The 21,761-nt window shown below is 40.1% G+C and overlaps 1 pseudogene; it reads right to left on the reverse strand.

The window, feature by feature from the left end:
* Positions 1-440: 440 nt before the first annotated feature.
* On the reverse strand, positions 441-826 carry LOC105812882 (annotated as a pseudogene).
* Between the last annotated feature and the right edge of the window lie 20,935 nt (positions 827-21,761).

Raw genomic sequence — 21,761 nt, forward strand, 5'->3', positions numbered from 1 at the left:
AAAAAAAAAAAAAAAACCCAACATGCAAGACTAACTAGGAAAGTACTGAAAAAGAAAAGCCTACAAAGAGAGACCAGAACTACCAGACATTAAAACATACTATTACATAAAGCCTCTGTAATTAAAACATTGCGGCATACGTGTCTGAATTGACAAACCAGTGGACTAGAAAAAAAGTCTAGAATTTCACCCAAATACATAAGGAAATTTAGTATATGACAAAGGTAGCATCTCTCATCACTGGGCAAAAATTGGACTCTTTTTCCACATGAATTTTTTTAAATTGCGGTAAAATATACATAAAATTTACCATCTTAACCATTTTTAAGCGTACATTTTTTTTTCAGGCTTCCTCGTCTTTAATCGGGGCACGGGCTGAGGGCAGGTCGCCGCTGCAGGTGGCTCCGGGGCACAGAGGTCCCAGCAGCAGGCTCCACCGCCTACTCCAGGGCCTTCGCCAGGGCCTCGTTGGCCTCAGTGCGGATCTGCTTCTCCGCCCTCGCGGCCTCGTCAACAGCTCCGCCTGCGCCTTCTCCAAGTTCGCCTTGGCTGCCCCTAGGTCCAGCATGTCCGGCGTCACTGCCTCTTCGGCCAGTAACTGCAACGAGGACTCAGCATTCACCGTGAGGGAGCCACTGCTCACAAAGTACTTGGTGGTGGTGCCATCCTCCGCGTGCACCATGACCCGCCCGGGCCGCAGGACCTGCAGAGTAGGCACGTGGGCCGCCAGGATGGAGAAGGCTCCGGTCAGCGTGGGCACATCCACCTGCCAGACGTTGGCACCTTTGAAGAACACCTGCGTGGGGGAGGCGAAGGTGAAGGACATCTGGCCAGGGTGGCGGCGGCCTCAGCATAAGCGCTGGCCTGGCGCACGAGGCGGCAGGCAGCATGGCGGCCGCGGCGGCCCCCCCAAAGTGTACATTTTTAAGTGTACAATTCAAGAGTGTTAAGTACATTCACACTATTGTGCAACGAATGTCCACAACTCTTTTCATCTTGCAAAACTGAAACTCCGTACACACTAAACACAAACTTCCCATTCCCTCCTCCCTGCAGGTCCTGGCAACCACCATTCTACTTTCTGTCTTCATGAATTAGACTACTCTCCGTACCTCATATATGTGGAATCATACAGTATTTACCTTTTTGTGACTGGCTTACTTTACTCAGCATAATGCCTTCAAGGTTAATCCATTCTGTAGCATATGTCAAAATTTCCTTCCTTTTTAAGGCTGAATAATATTCCATTGCATGTAGATAATCGCATCTTGTTTATCTATTCATCTGTCAATGCACATTTAGGTTGCTTCCACATTTTAACTATTGAGAACATAGGCATACAAATAGCAGTAAGAGATCTGCTTTTTTTTTTTTAATTCAGTCCCTGTGGAGACCCTCAAAAATTGCCAATGCCAGGCCAGGCGCGGTGGCTCACACCTGTAATCCTACCACTCTGAGAGGCTGAGGTGGGAGGATTGCTTGAGGTCAGCAGTTTGAGACCAGCCTGAGCAAGAGCGAGACCCCTGTCTCTACTAAAAATACAAAGAAATTAGCCAGACAACTAAAAATATATAGAAAAAATTAGCTGGGCATGGTGGCACATGCCTGTAGTCCCAACTACTCGGGAGGCTGAGGCAGAAGGATTGCTTGAGCCCAGGAGTTTGAGGTTGCTGTGAGCTAGGATGACGCCAGGGCACTCTAGCCCGGGCAACAGAGTGAGACTCTGCCTAAAAAAAAAAAAAAAAAATTGCCAATGCAGACTATATTTCGAGTTGTCATGCGGGGTATTGGGAAAAGTTTTCAATTAGCAATAATCGCACCTTGGATAAACCTCACTGGCTACAAGACTGCCACTGCACAAAGCTAAGAGACCTGCTTTAAATTCTTTTGAGTAGTTACCCAGAAATGGAACTGGCTGGGTCACATGGTAATTCTGTTTTTAATTTTTTGAGGAACCACCATACTGTTTTCCAGAGTGGCTATACCATTTTACATTCCCACCAGCAGGGCACAGGTGTTCCAATTTCAACACATCCTTGCCAGCACTTATTATTTTCTATGGTTTTGATAATAGCCATCCTAACGGGTGTAAGGTGGTATATCTCATCGTGATTTTAATTTGCATGTCCCTAATGATTAGTAATGTTGAGCATCTTTTCATGTGCTTGTTGACATTTGCTTATTTCCTTTGGAGAAATGTCTACTCAAATTCTTTGCCCTTTTTTTTTTTTTTTTTTTTTTTTGAGACAGAGTCTCACTGTGTTGCCCAGGCTAGATCTTTGCCTATTTTTTAATCAGATTGGTGATTTTTTATTGTTGAATCGTAGGCATTCTTTATATAGTCTATGATATTAACCCCTTATTAAATATATGATTTGAAAATATTTTCTCACATTCCATAGGTTGCCTTTTCACTGCTGATGGTGTCCTTTAATGTGCAAATGTTTTTAATTTTGATGCAGTCCAATTTATCTATTTTTTTCTTTCATGCCCTGTTGTCATATCTGAGAAATCACTGCCAAATCCAACGTTGTGAAGGTTTTCCCTTATGTTCTCTTCTAAGAGTTTTATAGTTTTACGTTTTACACTTAGGTCTTCGATTCATTTTGAGTTAATTTTTATATATGGTATAAGGTAAAGGTCCAACCCTATACTTTTGCATATGGATATCCAGTTTTCCCAACACCATTTGTTGAAAACACCTGTCCTTTCCCCGTTTAATAGTTTTGGTACCCTTGTCAAAAATCATTTGCCATATATGTGAGGGTTTCTTTCTGTGCTCTCTATTCTATGTCTAACTTTATGCCAACACTACAGCATTTTCATTGCTGCAGCTTTGGAGTAAGTTTTGTGGGCCGGGGGGGTTGTTTGTTTTTTAGAGAAACATTTCATGTAAAGCATAGCATACTCCAGCATAAGGAATGGCATGGAGTCGCAGCAGCAAGGATGCATAGGTGACCCCCACAAGAGCCTTGCATGCATGGCACAGAGGATGAGAAAGGATACCATGAAACAGAAGAGCCCATGGCCTCAGACAGGGCAAAGCCCAGAATGGCACAGAAGAACTGCTGCTTGTGTGACAGGTTCCTGGCATACCCAGTGATCAAGCAGCCAAACATTGTTCCAATGCCAGCTCCTGAACCAGCCACACCAACCGTGGCTGTCCCAGCACCAATACATTTGTCCACTGCATCAATGTCCCGGGAGACAACACTGGTATGGAACTCCCATCTGGCCACCTGGAGTGGGGAGCTGCTGTAGGAAGGCTGTTCAGATGAATTCTCTGGCCTATTCAGGAAGGAGGCAGTCACAGGCCTGGGTAGACCCCTGGTACAACAGCAGATCAGAGCCAGCAAAATGAGCAGTGCCTGAGTGGTCTGCACTTTTGCAGTCTGCATTCTCACTGCCCTGAAGCCCCTGCCTGCCCCACAATGCTCAGCCTGCTCATAGTGACTATAACAAGTTTTGAAATTAGGAAGTGTGAGACCTCCAACTTTGTTCTATTTCTGCAAAAAAGTCACTGGGATTTTGATAGGGGTGGCACTGAATCTGTACAGGGCTTTGGGTAGTACTGACATCTTAATAATATTAAGTCTTCCAATCCATGAAAACAGGATGTCTTTCCATTTATTGTTGTCTTCTTTAATTTCTTCCAGCAACATTTTATAGTTTTCAGTATACAAGCCTTTCGTCTCCTTCATTAAGTTTATTCCTAAGTATTGTGTCTTTTTTTTTTTTTTTGATACAGGGTCTTGCTCTGTTACTGGGCTAGAGTACCGTGGCATCATCATACACAGCTCACAGTAACCTCAAACTCCTGGGCTCAAGCGATCCTCCTGCCTCAGCCTCTCAAATAACTAGGACTATAGGCACACACCACCACACGCAGCTAATTTTTCTATTTTTTGTAGAGATGGGGTCTCACTATTTTGCTCAGGCTGGTCTCAAATTCCTGGCCTCAAGTGATCCTCCCACTCCGGCCTCCCAAAGTGCTAGGATTACAAGCATGCACCACCACACCCAGCCTACTTATTCTTTTTAATGTTATCATAAGTGGAATTTTTTCTTAACTTCCTTGTCAGATTGTTCACTGTTAAGTGTATAGAAGTGAAATTGATGTCTGTGTGTTAATTTTGTATTCTGCAACTTTGCTGAATTCGTTTATCAGATTCAGGGTTTTTTAATGGAATCTTTAGGGTTTTCTCTATATGAGACCATGTCATCTATGAACAGAGATAATTTTACTTATTTCTTTCCAGTTTGGATGCCTTCTATTTCTTTTTCTTACCCAATTGCTCTTGTTAGGACTCCAGTACTATGTTAAACAAAAGTGGTGAAAGTGGACATCCTTGTCTTCTTCCTGATATTAGATGAAAAACTTTCAGGCTTCCTCCATTGAGTATGACGTTAGCTGTGGATTTTTCATATATGGCCTTTATTATGTTGCGGTAGCTTCCTTCTATTCCTAGTTTGTTGAGTGCTATTTATCATAAAAAGGTGTTGAATTTTGTTAAATTTTTTTTCTGCATCAATTGGAAAGATGAGCTTTCTAACAAATAAATGGTGCTGAGTAGTCATTTGAAAAATGATAAAATTAGATCCATATTTCATACTACACACAAGAATAAACTCCAAAAGGATTAGGAATCTAAATGTAAAAACTGAAAGCAGACACCAACTTAGCCAAATGATCAAGGTAAACATCACCAATGATAAAATACTTCAACATGATGAACTCTTTGATGTAATGCCCTGTGAAAGAAAGACACAGTATCATTTTTGTGGTATTTTTATTGAAAATGCATAACCTTACTCCAATCATGGGAAAACACTGGACAAACTCAAACAGAGGGATATTCTGCAAAACAACTGATCAGTACTCTTCAAAAATGTCAAGGTCATGAAAGACAAAGGAAAACTGAAGGCTGTTAAAAAAAAGAGAAGACTAAGGAGAAATAACAACTGAATGCAGTGCATTTCCTGGATAGGATCCTGGAACAGAAAAATGTCAGAGGAAAAAATGGTGAAATTCAAACAAAGTCTATAGTTTGGGGAATAACATTAAAAACTGATATTAATATTATATTACTCTTGATAATTATACTATGATTATGTAATATGTTTTCATTAGGGGAAATGGAATGAAGGATACAAGTGAACTCTAGGTACTACTTCTGCAACTTTCCTGTCAAGTCTAAAGTTAGTTCAAAATAAAATGTTGTTTTAAAAAAGAAATATAGAAATAAATGGACAATTTAGAGTTATAACCATCAAAAGAACTAAAAGTAAATGTTGGTTAAAGGTGATTTTACCAATCTATGCTGTTAGAAGTCAGTGCAGTTCCCTTGAGGAAGAAAGGGTTCATGGCTGGAAAGGGTCCTCGTCATAGCCTGTTTCTAGATCCAGGATGCTGGTTACACAGACATATTTACTGAAAATTCATTAAGCTGTGCAATTATTATATATATAAATTTTTAATCTATCATATTTCAAATAAAAGTGTTTTTCTTAACATGGTTTTACCTCTGGAGAGTGAGACTAAAAATATAAGGAAAACTTTTAAAATTTAAAAATTGAAGGCAACCAAAAATTTGGGGCTTTTTTTTTTTCCAGACAGGGTCTTGCTCTGTCACCCTGGCTACAGTGCAGTGGCATCATCATAACTCATTGCAACCTCAAACTCCTGGGCTCAGGCGATCCTCCTGACTCAGCCTCCTAAGTAGCTGGGACTACAGGTGCACGCCGCAGTGCCTGGCTAATTTTTTTTTCTATTTTTCTGTAGACACACGGTCTTGTTCTTGCTCAGGCTAGTCCCGAACTCCCGAGCTCAAGCAATCCTCCCGCCTCGGCCTCCCAGAGTGCTAGAATTACAGGTGTGAGCCACCACACTCAGCCTTAAAAGCAGCCAAATATTAAAGAAAGAAGCCAGAGAGCCAAACCTGAGAACCTAGTCCCAGAAGAGTCTAGAAAGCACGTCTTTTCTCATCCTTAGCACCTGATTTCCTATCTTCTTCTTGAGGCAATATGGGATTTTGTGCAATATAAACAACCCATAAGAATAAGGTTAGGCTGGGTGTGGTGGATCATACCTATAATCCTAGCACTCTGGGAAGCCAAAGTGGGAGGAGTGCTTGAGGTCAGGAGTTCGAGACCAAGCCTGAACAAGAATGAGGCCGTCTCTACCAAAAATAGAAAAAATTAGCCAGGTGTGGTGGTGCACACCTATATTCCCAGCTACTTCGAAGGCTGGGGCAGGAGGGTCACTTAAACCCAGGAGTTTGAGGTTGCAGTGAGCTATGATGATGTCACTGCACTCTACCTGGGGTGACACAGCAGGGCAACACAGTGAGACTCTATCTCAAAAAAAAGAATAAGAGTAGATAAAATAGGGAGTGCTTTAATGGACAGCTATCAGACAAAAAAATTCATACACGGTGAGTATTAGAAAATATAACTTTGAGTTTCCTATTTTGGACATACAAATTTTACCAAAAGCATACTGGTTACTTAAGACAGATTTAGATTAATTATGCAAAATTCATCAAAGTTGCCATTAGTCACAACATGAAAAATTTCTTTACATACTGTTGTAGGAATCCTAATAAATAATTAGATGGTGGGCTGAGGATTACTCAACCCTTGAGGTAGTTAAGATGATTTTAAAAATCAGAAAATGTTTTACATAAATTAGTAAGTCAAATTAATGTAATAGTTCTGCGTTTTTCACTCAAGGCCAATCTGAGTCTAATTGTTTCTTTACAGGGTGAATTACCGGAGTGAATTTTACACAAACAGGAAGAGACGTTAAATAAGTAAGAAGCTTCTAATACTAACAGATCAATAGATTAGACAGACAGGCATACCTAGATACAGATATAGCCTATCAAGGCTTTGTTTAGCAGTTTGTCAATATATACCTACAGTTAAAAGTGAAAAGAAAATAATCCTTTGGTGCTATATTTTCTACTTGGATGACAGAGACATGTACTAATACTCTAATTTCAAACACACTAATTTTCTGGTTGCATATTCAATTCAATTTACCAGACATATCCATACCCCTGTTCATAACAGCATCATTAGCCACACATCTTTGATTATGAAGTACGATGGTTTTTCTAGACATGGTACTCTTGCTCTGTGAATAACAACAGACTCTCTCACTATTTGTTGCTATTATTATTATTTTTTTTGGTGGCTGTTGTTTTGTTTTGTTTTAGAGATGGGGCCTCACTATGTTGCTCAGGCTAGAGTGCAGTGGCTATTTGCAGGTGTGATCACAGTGCACTACAGCCTTGAACTCCTGGCCTCAAACAATCCTCCCACCTCAGCCTCTGAGTCGCTGGGACGAGAGGTATGCGTGCCCAGAACTATTATATTTTTATTCTTCCTACTTCTGGGAACCCTCTTAGCTTTTTTTCTCTTCTTTCATCACAACTTTAAGATTTTATGTCACTTCATAATATCCATATTTCCTTTAGCCTACATATATTTAATTTTTTAACAAGTCAAAAGGACATACAATATGTACCAAAGGACATATAGGCCTTATAATAAAGTATGTTATAAACAAGTTAGTTTAACAGTACAATCTTATCTAAGTATGTACTTGTTTCTATTCATAATAAACCAATCAGTATAATAGAGTCACACAGCTCATCACCCTGATTTAACCAATTAACTGAAATACAACTGAACTTAAAATAGCACATAAAATATTACAAAGAAATGCTCTGTTTTTAACATTACAATAAACAGTGACATTAGTGAAAGGATAATCAATCAAAAACAATGGCTAATTTTCTCAAATACCTACAAATAGAAATAACACATGATCCAGCAATCCCACTACTGGGAATGTATCCAAAGGAAAGGAAATCATTATATCAAAGAGATATCTGCACCCCTATATTTACTGCAGCACTATTCACAATAGCCAAGATATGGAATCAACCTTGGTGTCCAACAAATTAATGGATAAGGAAAATGTATACACACACACACACACACACACACACACACACACGCACATACACACACACAATGGAATACTATTCAGCCACAAAAAATGAAACCCTGTCATTTCCAGCAACATGGATGGAACTAGAGGACATTACATAAAGTGCAATAAGCCAAGAATAGAAAGTTAAACACCGCATGTTCTCACTCATGTGTGGAAGCTAAGAAAAACTGATCTCATAGAAGTTAAAAGTAGAACAGAGGATACTAGAGACAGGGAGAGATTGCAGCGGTCCCCAACCTTTTTGGCACCAGGGACTGGTTTCACAGAAGACAATTTTCCTATGGGGGTTGGGTGCAGTAGACAGGGAGGTAGAGCTCAGGCAGTGATGGGGAGCAGCTGTAAGTACAAATAAAGCTTCACTCACCTCCTGCTGTGTGCCCACCCTTTCCTAAGTAGTTTCATGGAAGACAATTTTTCCACAGATGGTGGTCAGGGGCATGGACCAGGGGTTGGGGATGGCAGTGTTAAAGGGTTCTATACCACTGTAGGATGACTGTAGTTAAAAATAATATATAGTTTGAAATAGCTAGAAGGAGGACATTGAACATTCCCAACACAAAGAAATGATAAATGTTTGAGATGATGCATAGCCTACTACTTGATCACTATACATTATACGTATCGAAACATACAATGTACCCCATGAATATGTATAATTATCATTTGTCAATTTAAAAAATTAAATTAAAAAATGGCTAATTTTCAAATCACTTACTTATATTTGAATGAACTCACAATACCCTAAAAAAAACAAAAAGTATACTGGAAAGTCCCAACCAAAAAGAAGCTACAAAGATTTTTGGCTTCTCCAAACTACTTTCTCATATTACATCTTTCCATACACTTAGAATTCTCTGAGGGCTGAGACAATGTCATGTCCCTTTGTCAACTCAGTGCCTCACACAGAGCCTATAACACAGTAAGCACTCCATATGTGTCTGCTGAGTGACTCACACAAAGACCAGCTGGTGGGAAGTAACAACCAAAAAAAAGGCCGCCGGGCCGGGTCAAAACAACCCCAAAAAAAAAGAAAGGAAAAAAAAAAAACAGACTTGAATTTAAAAGGGCAGTAAACAGAAAACAGAATAAGGGAGTTGGAAAGTACTATACTCAGAATAAAATTCTAATTAGATCACCACAGATTATTGCACTAGGGAAAAGAAGACTTTAAAAAGACACATGTATTTTTAAAACAAAGATGACTCTGGCTGCCATGTGTAAGGACCAGAGACAGAAAAAGACTAGAGGAAGGAAGGTCAATAGGAACCTATTACTACAGTCCAGAGAAGAAGGAAAGCTGGCTCAGACTAAGGTAACAACAGTAGGAATGGAGAGAAATGGATATGGATAAATTTTTTTTTTATTTCAGCATATTATGGGGGTACAGATGTTTAGGTTACGTATGTTGCCCTTGCCCCCTGCCCCGGATAAATTTTTTGCTTCAGGCATTTCTATTAACAATAATTACCTTCAGACTGGATAAGGTAAAACAAATATTGGTATCTTGTGCAAAATGGGCATTTAATAAATTTAGTCAATGAACTGATGGAAACCAAAGCTCAATATGAATAGGAAGATTAGAGAAAGTTCCTAACTGCTCTGAGCAAACCTTGAACAAGTTATATTGCTCCAAATAAAATTCCACACAACTACTGGCAATCATTCAGAAACGATGGCAAGCAAGAGTGGCTGTCAGAAAACCGAAGACAGGAAAGTACAGTGCTGGTATTCAAAAAAAGAGAAATGGGATCCTGCCAACTATTGATCATTGAAGTTAAAAGTAATTCTAGACATGATTCTACAATCATTACTAAGAGAAGTTTGTGAACACTTAGAAAAAGTAGTAATCAGTTCTGGCTTCAGCAGCATATATATTGAAATTGAAACGAAACAGAGATTAGCATGGCCCCTGCACAAGGATGACATGTAAATTCATGAAGTGTTCCATATTTTTACTTGAATTTTTAAAAAATCCTTTCCTGAAAAAAAGAAAAGAAAAAGTAGTAATCAACATATGCTACTGGAAAGTAGTAAAGTTTCATTAGAACAAGTAATCACAGATTGAAGCTCTTCTCCTGACAGTCATTAGGGTTAAAAAAGTCAGGCATATAATATCTGAGTTTTAGCAAGGCAACTAACTGTCCAAGTTCCTCATATACTCCTTGTGTGAACCTGGAAATATTTGAGGCAGATAATGACAAATTAGCTGAATTTCTAACTGGCTGACCAACTTCAACCAAAGAATTAATAAATTTTTTATCACTCTTAAGAGAGGTCTTTAGTAGGGCAAGAGCTCTGCTCTTAGCCCTGCCTAGTCGACATTTTATTTATTTACTTACTCATCATTATTTTTTTAGAGACAGGTCTCACTCTGTCATCCAGGCTGCCATGCAGTTGGGCAATCATAGCACACTGAAGCCTCGAATTCCCAAGCTCAAGCAATCCCCTGCCTCAGCCTCCTGAGTAGCTGGGACTACGTGTGCATGCCACCACACCTGGCTAATTTTTTTTAATTTTTTGTAGAGATAGGGTCTCACTATATTGCCCAGGCTGGTCTCAAACTTCAGGGCTCAAGCAATCCTCCCACCTCAGCCTCCTAAAGCACTCAGATTACAGGCGTGAGCCACAGTGCCCACCCTAGTCAACATTTTAATAAAAGATTTGCATGAAGGCAATGCCAACATTATCAAACTTATAGTTTATCAAATGTACAAATTTGACATGTATTGGATGACCAAATCAGGATTTTAAAAAATGTCAACAGACTAGAAGCAAACTGACAAAATAAAATTTAATACAGATTAAATGTAAAGTCCACCAAAAAATATTCTATTAAAGAATTGGGGCCGGGCACGGTGGCTCAAGCCTGTAATCCTAGCACTCTGGGAGGCCGAGGCGGGCGGATCGTTCTGAGCTCAGGAGTTCGAGACCAGCCTGAGCAAGAGTGAGACCCCCCGTCTCTACTAAAAATAGAAAGAAATTAGCTGGGTAACAGAAAATAGAAACAAAAATAAATAAATAAATAAATAATAAAAAAAGAATTGGGAAAGCATGACTTTAAGAATTGGGAGAACACAGACAAAATAATTCAAAAATTTAAACTCCAAAGCCAATAGGTAACATATATATCACACTTAGATGCTAGAAACCATACTAAATGCTTTACATATATAAATTAATTTAATTCTTTCAACAACCATGTAAGATAGGTGCTATTATTAACCCCATTTTACAGATCAAGAAATTCAGGCCCAGAGTGTTTACATAATTCACTCAAGGTTTCCCTGCTAATAAACTGCAGAGCTAAGATTTAAGCCCAGGAAGGCTAGCCTCAGAGTTAATCTTCTCAAGCAGTACATGAACGAATCAACAGTGTGATGTGGTTGCCAAAGAAATGAATCTACTCTTATAGCACATGTTTTAAAGCCAGACATTAACTTACGGTATTTTATACTAGTTAATACCTAATTTGGGGTACCATGTTTTTAAAAAGAATGTGGATGAACTAAAACAAATCCACAAGTAAGCCATCATTACTGTGAGGCGGTTCAAATGAAAACAATGATAGAAAAGTCACTAGAAGGTGTTAAAGACTGAGAATATTTTGTCTACAGAAGGAAAGAATCAGTGGAATAAAGTATCTTCAAATACCTGAAAATCCATAATACAGAAGAGATAGAATATATACAGTGAATATACAACTTCCAGTTCAGTAAAAGAAAGAGTCTCATAAAAATGAGAGGTGTCCAAACCAGATGTGGCATGTGCCTCTAATCCTAACTACACAGGAGGTTGAGGCAGGAAGACTATTTGAGCTCAGGAGTTTAAGACCAGTCTGGGCAACACAGCAAGACACCATCTCAAAAAAAAAAAAAAATTAGAATTATCTAAATATCTTTGCCACAGAGAAGATATACAAATATACAGAAAAATATACAAGTGCATATTATTTTGCATAAAATTTCCAAGAGTTCACAAACCTACTTTTAAATTTATTCATGCCCCATCCTTAGAGAGTCATGTATCCCAGATTAAAATGGAAAGGATTCAACTTGAAGAGTATATTTATTAATCTTTAAAATCCATTACAACTTAAAATCCTATTATCTAAAAGAACTCAACTTATGCTTTTTAGTTTCTTCTGAGATCCATTATGATACATATTGCAATTAGACTTTAAAAGACGATTACCAGGATGTACATCCCATTTCAAGTTGTATTGAGAGCACATAGCTCAGACAGTTAAGAATTCTGGCTGCAAGGGAAAAACTTGAATGTGCCACTTATACTACACACTGACAACAACAGGGGTGGGGGAATTACATGATCATAAAATGGGAATATGAAGTAATACACATTAGAAAAATTTAGTTTTCTTTCTTTCTTTCGAGACAGGTTCTCCCTCTGTTGGCTGGGCTAGAGTGCAGTGGCATCATCATAACTCACTGCAATCTCAAACTCCTGGTCTTGGACTCCTAGGCCTCAAGTGATCCCTCTGCCTCGGCTCCTGAAGTGTTAGGATTACAGGCATGAGCCAGCAGGCCCAGCCAGTTTTCTTTCTTAACTAAACATCTAGAAATGAAGATAACTAGGAAGTAAGAGTTTAATAAGTCTTGGGCCTTTATTAACAAACCTAAGTGTCACACTGCTGAAACTGCAACTGCACTGCCAGAACAACGCTACAGACACTACGTTTGCCATTAGACTAGACTAGTTCCAGGGACAGTATGTTCTAATAAATAACAAACATATCCAAAGCTGGTAAACAAGTGTGATAGAATCTGGGGTCTAGGCATTTGATTTTTCTCCCAGTGTTATTTGAGAATGGACACTGACATTAAAGATTAATTAAAGTTATATGATAGTGACAAAGCTTTAGCTAAATTACAAGCTAACCCACAAAATGGAAAAGCAAGATTCAATTAAAGATCAATTAACTATTTTATATTTAATTCTCAATAGAAGCAGAATCATTACGCCATATAGAGAATAGATTAATAACTTCAACTATATTTATTACGTGAAGATGATTCTGATCTATTAAGAGAAAAGAAAACAGGGGCCCAGAAAAAATTAGGCTGTGGAAATCAAGTGAAAAGTCACAAAACTAAGATTTGGGGGAGAGAGGGGAAGGGGGAGAATGAACTATTGACTTACTAAAAGGAGCATATAAGTGGGACAGGGAGTCTGTGCCCTCTGAGATAGAATGAAGAGAAAAGAATGTAAGGGCTAAAGGGAGCTTCGGCAGTGACTATGGAAAAAGAATAAGCGTGATAACTGCTTCAACAAAAAAAGGGAAACAACAACACAGGGTACTCTTCTAAACCAGCATCCATGGTAGTCAATAACAAAAAATGCCCAACTCATGCAGGGCACTTAATACCTAGAGAGTTTTGTTACAAGTGCATTCCCTTAAACTAGTCCATGTACTCCCCACAATACACCAAATAGATAGGTACTACTATTTTACAGATGGAGAAACTGAGATCACACAATGGAAGCTAGGACAGGCTGGTACCACAGGCCGAGCGCTCTTCCATTTCGTCCTGCTGTCTCTCAGCGAGATCCTACGAAAACCTTTATATTTCTCTGTGCAGAAGGACCATGGCTTTCCAGAATTTCTCAAAGGTGTCTGGGCCCAAGAGTGATTCTCTACTTTAAAGAAAAGTTCCCTTGTGTGGAGGTTCTTCCAAGCAAAAAAGCCTTCGGACTAAAAAAAAAATACAAAATACAAACAAAAAACACACCTGGTAGAGACAGACGGAGGCGGGTGGTTCATGAAAGGATGGAGAAAAGTCAGAAAATCAGATTTAGAAGCCATCCTTCTCTGAAGAGAACCAGACAGTAGAAAGCAGCCCTCCTCTCTTCCACGAGGCGTGACTCAGGGACGTTACTCCCCCAATTTGCTGTGTGTGTGTAGGGAGTGACTCTCTCCAACTTCCGACTCTCGCCCAGACACTCAAGGGTTACTCCACCAGGCCTGGGAAGCCAGGACTAAACAGATGGGACTCGGGGTGACAAGGGGGCACCTATGCGCAGGGAGGGAAACCTGCCCAGGAACGCGCCAAAGGCCCTCGGCACGCGGGCCCGCGCCCTCGCCCCGGACCTTACCGCGGTTCGGCTGCAGAGGACCAGGCGGCCACGCAAGGCTGTCGGGCCGAGCCTGGAGCACGTCTTCGGGCGCCGCCGCTTCTGGGGCGCCCGCACTCGGCGGAGGCCCGGTCCTGACGGACTCACACCCAGGGAGCCGCGGCCTGCCCGGTAGAGGCCCGGGAGTTCGAAGCCCCGGGACGCCGACCGTGCGCGCGTCCTCGAGCCAGCCCAATGAGGAAGGGTCAGGGCGCGCCCAGAGTGCCGGGCGCCGGCGCAGGCGAGATCGCTGCAGCCTTCGTCCGCCCTCACCGGGCCCAGATACAGCCCCGCTTCCCCCGCGCTAGCTTTGGCGGCGGAGCAGCACAGTGCGCGCCGATTGGCCCTACGGCTGTGTGTCGTAAGGCGTAGCTCTCCATATATTGGCCGGTCCGGCGGTGCGTGCAAGGAGTAAACAAACCCCGCCCCCATACTTCCCAATGGGGGAAAGGCGCCTGCGAGAAGAAGGGGCGGGGCCTCACGCACTCCGTCCCCGCCTCTTGTGCCCCCCTCCCCACAGGGCTTGCCAATGAGTCCCCTGCAGTTACTGGACCACCCTGCTCCCCGCCGCCTCCGGGTGGGCTGCAGGACTGAGGCCTAAAATTTTAGAAATACTGCCTTCCCACCACCCGCCCCCCACATTCCCACCGCCCCACCCGACAAGTGTGGGAATCTCTTTTCCATCTGCCCTCGAAGGAAGAAAAAAACTCCATCTGTCTTGGAATGAGGGGAACTGGGGCGGTTACATCTCGGTTCCTGGGCTTTTGACGGGTCGTCCCGAGGAAGGAGCAGAAAGGGGGAATGGGGACAAGTGATCGTGAGTGAGGCTATGCGTGGGGCCAAGTGTGGGACATCTTGAAATTATTCAGACAAAATGGGTTAGAGACCACAGGGGATGTGTAGGTTCTTCAATGCTCAAGCGAGCTTAAGATCTGAACCAGGCCAGGTCACCATGTCACGTGGAAACTGAAGAGAAAATCGCTGCACACACCCCCAGATACCGTCCACTTAGTTCAATATTAACAGATTTGTCCATTCATTCCTGCCAATGTGAAAAATCCTGTATGAGCAGCGCTGTGGAGTTTCAGAGATGAGTGAGATGGGAGCTTCCTCTTTAATGGAGACAGGCATGAAAGCATAAGCCTAAAACGATTAGATCTGTCTCATTTCACTTAATTCAATCAAATGTTACAGATTTCCTATATGCCAAACACTATTCTTGACGCTGGGGATACACCAGTGGACAAAAAAAGAGCTAGAAACTCCTGCCTTCATGGAGCTTACATTCTAGTGGGTTGGGAAAGACAATATGCAAAAGAAATAATCAAAATAAAAACCATGTTACATGCTATGGGAAAAAAAATCAAGCAGAGGTGTTGGAGGAATGGCTCCAGTTTTAAAGAGGGTGATTAGGGAAGGTGACACTGAGAAGGTGATATTTAAGTAAATACCTAAAAGTGAAGGAGGTAAGAGAGCAGCTTTGGAGCTTTATCTGGGGAGGGGTGGAGAGACAATTTCTGTATAATTGTACACAGCTAGTCCTCAGAGTCCAAGAATGCCAAATGCAGTACTCCACTGACTGACTCTAAACTGCAAAAACCCCAATGGTGTCATTACTTTATATTTTCCAGTAACAAATCAATGAGAATTTATTTCATTTCCACAAGAAATTTTCTTAAGGTTATATTCAATTTAAGAAATACCATTCTAGGCACTACAAATACAAAAATGAGCAAGACAGAAAAAACTTCCACCCTCAAGGTACTCAGTGTAGCAGAGAAGATGGATTGTATTATAAACCACATCACTACAATGTGAATAACCACAATAGAAGTACATACACAAAGTGCCTGGGCTAGTGGGGAGAAAAGAAGTGGGTGTTACTGAGAAGCTATAACTCTCTCAGGATCTCTTTATCTATAAAGAAAACTCAGTACCAAATTTTGGAGTAAACCTATGGCCATCGGGGATTCCCTAACGTCTTTATAAGTTTCTAAGGTGAGAGTTTGAAGATAATATTAGGTTAAACCATATGAAAATACTGGTATCTGGCAATTTCCCTATGGCTCAATTTACTCTCTTGCAGAGTTAATATGAGGATTTTGCTACTTAATTCATGTAGTAAGTGTTCAATAATGATGGCAGTTATCATTCTGTAATATTACTTTTGAAAAAATGACTTAAAAGTCGACGATTCATTACACTCTCCAATACCACAAGGTAAAATGGGCAGTGAAAGTTTCAAATTTTCCATAAACTAGTTTGATCTAGCCGTGAATTTCCATGACCTAATAAGGGTATGTTGTAAAAGACAGTAAATGTTAGTTTCACAGCAGGCCAAGAAATTCAGAATAAGGAGGAACAGCTTGGTTTTGAAGCCAAAAACTGAAAATTCTCCAGAACAGAATAAATTGTGGAATTGCTACAGGGAAGAAAATTCATGTAAATCAATTTTTCATTCCCACTCACAGTTTCAATTTAGCAGTTTGCAGAACAGTCAGCTTTCCTTCTTGTTTCCCCATTAAGGGATCTTATTTCCTTTGAAAAGTAAAATAAAGTTTCCACTATCTCCAGTGCCAGACAATAGATGTCTGAAATGTGACAGAATACTTACTGATTCTGCAAACACTTATTAAGCACTTACTGCATGCCAAGAACTGTGCATTGGAAATACAAACATAAATGTCCAAAGAGCTCCATTAATTGGTATTCTGGTATGCTTGGAACAATCCCCCAGTTCACACACAACTCAACTGCACATCCCTTCTCATCTAAGCTTAAACACCATTTCTCCAGAAAAGCTTCACTTGACTCCCCATGTTCAGCTCTTTTCCCATAAAATTCTGTATGTCTTTCTAACATTCATTAAACTTGTAATTACTCATTTGGTATCTGTATCCCATTTGACTGTAAACTCCTCAAGAATCAGAGCCACGTATTCTATTCACTAAGGCATCCTCAATGCTTACAAGAGGCTCAACATGTTTGTTTGTTGGTTGGTTGGTTGGTTTGTTAGGTCTTGAACTCTTGGGCTCAAGCGATCCTCCCGCCTCGGCCTCCCAAAGTGCTGGGATTACAGGTGTGAGCCACTGTGCCCAGCCATCAATACATTTTTATTGACTGGATGAGAGGAGAGAGGTATAAATAAATAAAGTCTCCCCTACTTGTAAATATGCAGGCCAAAGCATAGCCAAAAAAGAGAGGGCTGTGAAAAAGACAGGTAGACCTGAGGAATTCCCATGTGCTGCCCTTTCCTGGTGCTGGATACTGCTTTCTGCAGGTGAAGGTGTAGGACTCCTAGACCACTGCCTCTCAAACTGTAATGTGCACAGTAATCACCTGGGGGATCTTAAAATTCAGACTCTAAGGTGGGGCCTAGATTCTGCATTTCCAACAAGCTTCCAAGTGATGCTGGTGCTTCCTCACAGGCCAAAGATTACACTTTGAATAACAAGGTCCTTAGTGACACCTTTTAGCACACAAAAAGATTTGTAGTTGTCAGCACAGTTCCAGATATGATTTTGTTTTTTTAAAAAGCATCCACTTTTCATACCAATCCATCCAGTGACTGAGATGAGAACACTTAAAAGTGTTAAATCTGGGTCTTATCTTCTAGAGATAGTCCTATTATGTAAGGTTTAATAATCTTAACAGGGTAGAGGAGAATCAAACCTTAAAATTTCCTCAGAGAGGGACACAAGCTCCCCAGTTCATTTCTAGAATGACTGTGTTAGGACAGTAGAAAGATTTCACATTTATCCTTATAAAAGTAACCTAATATCAAAACTAAAGTCTTCTTTTCTTTTTTTTGAGACAGGGTCTCATTCCATTGCCTGTGCTAGAGTGCAGCAGCATCATCACAGCTCACCGCAACCTCAAACTCCTGGGCTCAAGCGATCCTCCTGCCTCGGCATCCCAGGTAGCTGGGACTGCAGGCACATGCCACCACACCCAGCTAATTTTTAATTTTTTCACTAGAGACAGGGTCTCACTGTATTGCTCAGGCTGGTCTTGGAACTCCTAGCCTCAAGCAATCCTCCCACCTCAGCCTTCCAAAGTGCTAGGATTACAGGCCGAAAGTCTTTTTAGGATAAAATATTTTATTCATCCTAAAAAATATAAAGTAAATATGAGGCATAAGGAATCATGGTAAGCCCTTGTGTACGTACTTAAGAAAACATGGTATGGTGGTGCACACCTGTAGTCCCAGCTACTCGGGAGGCTTAGGCAGGAGGATCCCTTGAGCCCAGGAGTTCGAGGTTGCAGTGAGCTGAGATTGCATCACAGTACTCCAGCCTGGGTGACAGAGTGAGACACTCTCTATTCAAAAAACTATAACCAAAAAAAAAAAACCCTTGAATTTTATTTAATTTCCATGTTTTTCTTTGTAATTTTAACCCACATGTATATATCTCAAAATAATTAGTTTTCTATATTTTTGAACTTCATATATTTGGGATCAAATTTATTATATTATTCATCTACAAATTATTTTTTGGCTAAACATTTTTTAAGAAGGAGCAATCTATCTCAATCAGTGTTCATTTCATTTTCACTGATGTAAAATCACATTTACATAATCCACTCTCTTATTGAAAGGCATTTAGGTTTTTTACTTTTCTGCTGATACTATGAATATTCCTGTCTCTTTTGTACATGTGAAAGCTTCCATAGGGTCATAAATTATGCACAGGGGTGAGAGTCAAAGTATTTAACTGGTAGTGCACAGATCTTAGCTTGTTCTCCTTCCCCACAAACACCCTGATGCAAATTGTTATGTGCAGGTGGTTTATTTTAGGAGATGATTCCAAAGAATAGGAGTGGGAGACAGCAAGCATGAAACATGAAGGAAGAAAAGCCAATCCAAGGATGTGTTACTGAGACTGTCACTGCTGGGGGCTACTGAGGCTTGAACCTGAAAGGGACCCTCCACAGAGCTGTGAAGAGCACACTTCACAACTGTCCACTTGCAGGATGGAAGAGAAACATACACTGGCTCCCACTCCAATTGTTTAAAAGGTGCCCCATAGTGTCAACTCTCTAGTACTTCCAGGTTTGGCCATGGGTGAAAATGACAGTGAGTTCAGACAATTATTCTAAGCTGAGACATAAAGAAATCCCAGCTCACAAAACAGGAGCTATGGAAAGGGAAAATGAAGCAAGGTGCTGTCAGGTTACAACTGGGCAGCTGATTATTGCAATAATTGGAATAAAAAGGTGGCAAAGAGGATGTAAAGTGGCACAAGAGGTGACCAATGCTGATATAAATAATTGAATAACAAATTAATGGAGATTAAGAGACGGCTCTTCCATATGGTAGAATTTCAATGAATAAATATAAAGGCATAATGGAAACAAGATCACCATTACTAGGCAAACACCATACAAATGATTGTTGCAAGCAAGAACTATCCAAGGACACTAAAACTAGTGAGTGAAAGTGTGGTGGCAAACAGGATATTTATATGGTCTTAGAGTATCTCCTTAGAAGATTCTTATTAACCACTAAGGGAAAAATAGTAACTTTACAGTGGAAAAACCTGGCAGACACCACCTTAATCAAGCGATCAAGGTTAACGTCATCAGTGGTAAGACATATGGATGTATCTTCATGATAGGATGCACTGAGAAGGCCGCAATATCTCTTCTGCAGTATTCTTACAAAAATGCAGGAACTCAACCCAATCACAAGAAAATATCAGGCCAACCCAAATTGAGGGACATTCTATAAAATAACTGTCAGTACTCTTCAAAAATGTCAAGGCCATGAAGGAACTGTCTCAGATTGGAGGAGACTAAGGAGACATGAAAATTAAATACAGTGTAGGATCCTGGATTGAATTCTGAGCCAGAGAAAGGACATTATTCAGAAAACTAACAAAACTCAAATAAGGTCTGTAGATTAGTTAATACTACTATATCGTTGTGAATTTCCTAGTTTGAGTAATATTACTATGATTATATAAGATGTTAATTAGGGGAAGCTGGGTCAAAGGGGAACTACATGTACTATTTTTACAACTTTTCTGTACATCTAAAATTATTTCACGATCCTTTTGTAGTTCATAAGCACGACTGGCTTTTCATGCACATGTGTGAGATGTGCCTCCCTCAAACCTTGTTATGACATTGGCACATTACCCGTCTGACATGAAAAGAAAAGAAAAAGAAAATTATTTCAAAACAAAAAGTTAAAGACTAAATATTGGGAGATCTTATTACAATATAGATTCTCATTCAGTAGATCTCGGATGAGGTCTGAAATTTTGCTTTTCTGAAAAGTACACATGTGATGCTGAGACTGCAAGGTCCTAATGACGTATTTGAGTAGGAAGATTTTGTTTCTCCAGTTGTATTGAGGTATAAGTGACCTGTAATAAACTGTGCATAAACTGAACAATTTGGTAAGTTTTGACATATGTATACACCCCTGAAACCATTGCCACAATCAAGATAATGAATTTATTGTTGGGAGAAAATTTTACATAGCTTTCTCATTTCTGTTTGTCTTGTAAGCAGAGGTACTGTGGCTTTTGTTGTAAGATAGAGATGATGCCTCCCTCCAAAGCAGAGTATAATTTTCTTCAACTTTCCAATATAATAAAAATGATTTCCTCTGGGGCAAGAATTGGGCAGGCTGACTTCCAACATACTACAAAGACTCGGGTTTCCTACGCTTGAGGTTCCTGAGCTGTACCACAAACCACTGCATTCACAGCATCGACCTGAACTGCTCCACATAGGTCTTGGGCGGCAAGGAGAAACAATGCAAATATGAAGATAATTGACGCTTGCTATGTCATAAGTAATAAAGTCTTTAATCTCTGACCCAGGAGTCTCCTAACTTTTGTTAGTACAGGTTGAGCATCCCAAATCCAAAAACCTGAAATCTGAAATGTTCCAAAATCTGAAACTTTTTAAGTGCCAACATGACACTCAGAGGGTACACTCATTGGAGCATTTTGGATTTTGGATTTTCAGATGCTCTACTGGTAAATATATATAACACAAATATTTCAAAATCTGAAAAAATCTGAAATACTTCCAAGCATTTTGGATAGGGTTACTCAACATGTATCCATGAAACTGTGGGAAACTAACTTGTTAGCTTCCAAGTAGAGCAAAATTTCAGACTCTTCTCAGTTCTTGACAGTGTTTGATGATGAAGACACATGCTGATAGAGACATGGTTTTGTGGAAGAGAGAAGACAAGGGCCCCTAAGGGCTGGGTTAGAGAATATGAAAACTTCCTGAGATTTGGTAGCAAATGTCGGGGACGGGCAGAGGGAATTTGGCAAACCTACTATATTTGCTTTATAATTTCCACTTTTTAATGGGTTCTGTTTCTTTTTCTAAATATCAAAAAAATCCACTACTACTTGATATCATCAGTTTCTTTTTTCCTATAATTTCTTTTAAATAAAATCCATTCTTTAAAATTATTGCTATAAAAAAATCAAATTTCAAGAAAGTCAGCTTCACATATCTCCATAATGCCCCCCATTCCTTGTCTTCTTCATTAGACTAATATTACTTTGAACTAAAAAAAAAAAAAAACAACACAGAACAAAACCCATTCTTTTCTTCAAATAGCTCAATGTTTATCATT

Source organism: Propithecus coquereli, unplaced genomic scaffold, assembly GCF_000956105.1.
Source record: "Propithecus coquereli isolate 6110/MARCELLA unplaced genomic scaffold, Pcoq_1.0 Scaffold268, whole genome shotgun sequence".
Taxonomy (NCBI): domain Eukaryota; kingdom Metazoa; phylum Chordata; class Mammalia; order Primates; family Indriidae; genus Propithecus; species Propithecus coquereli.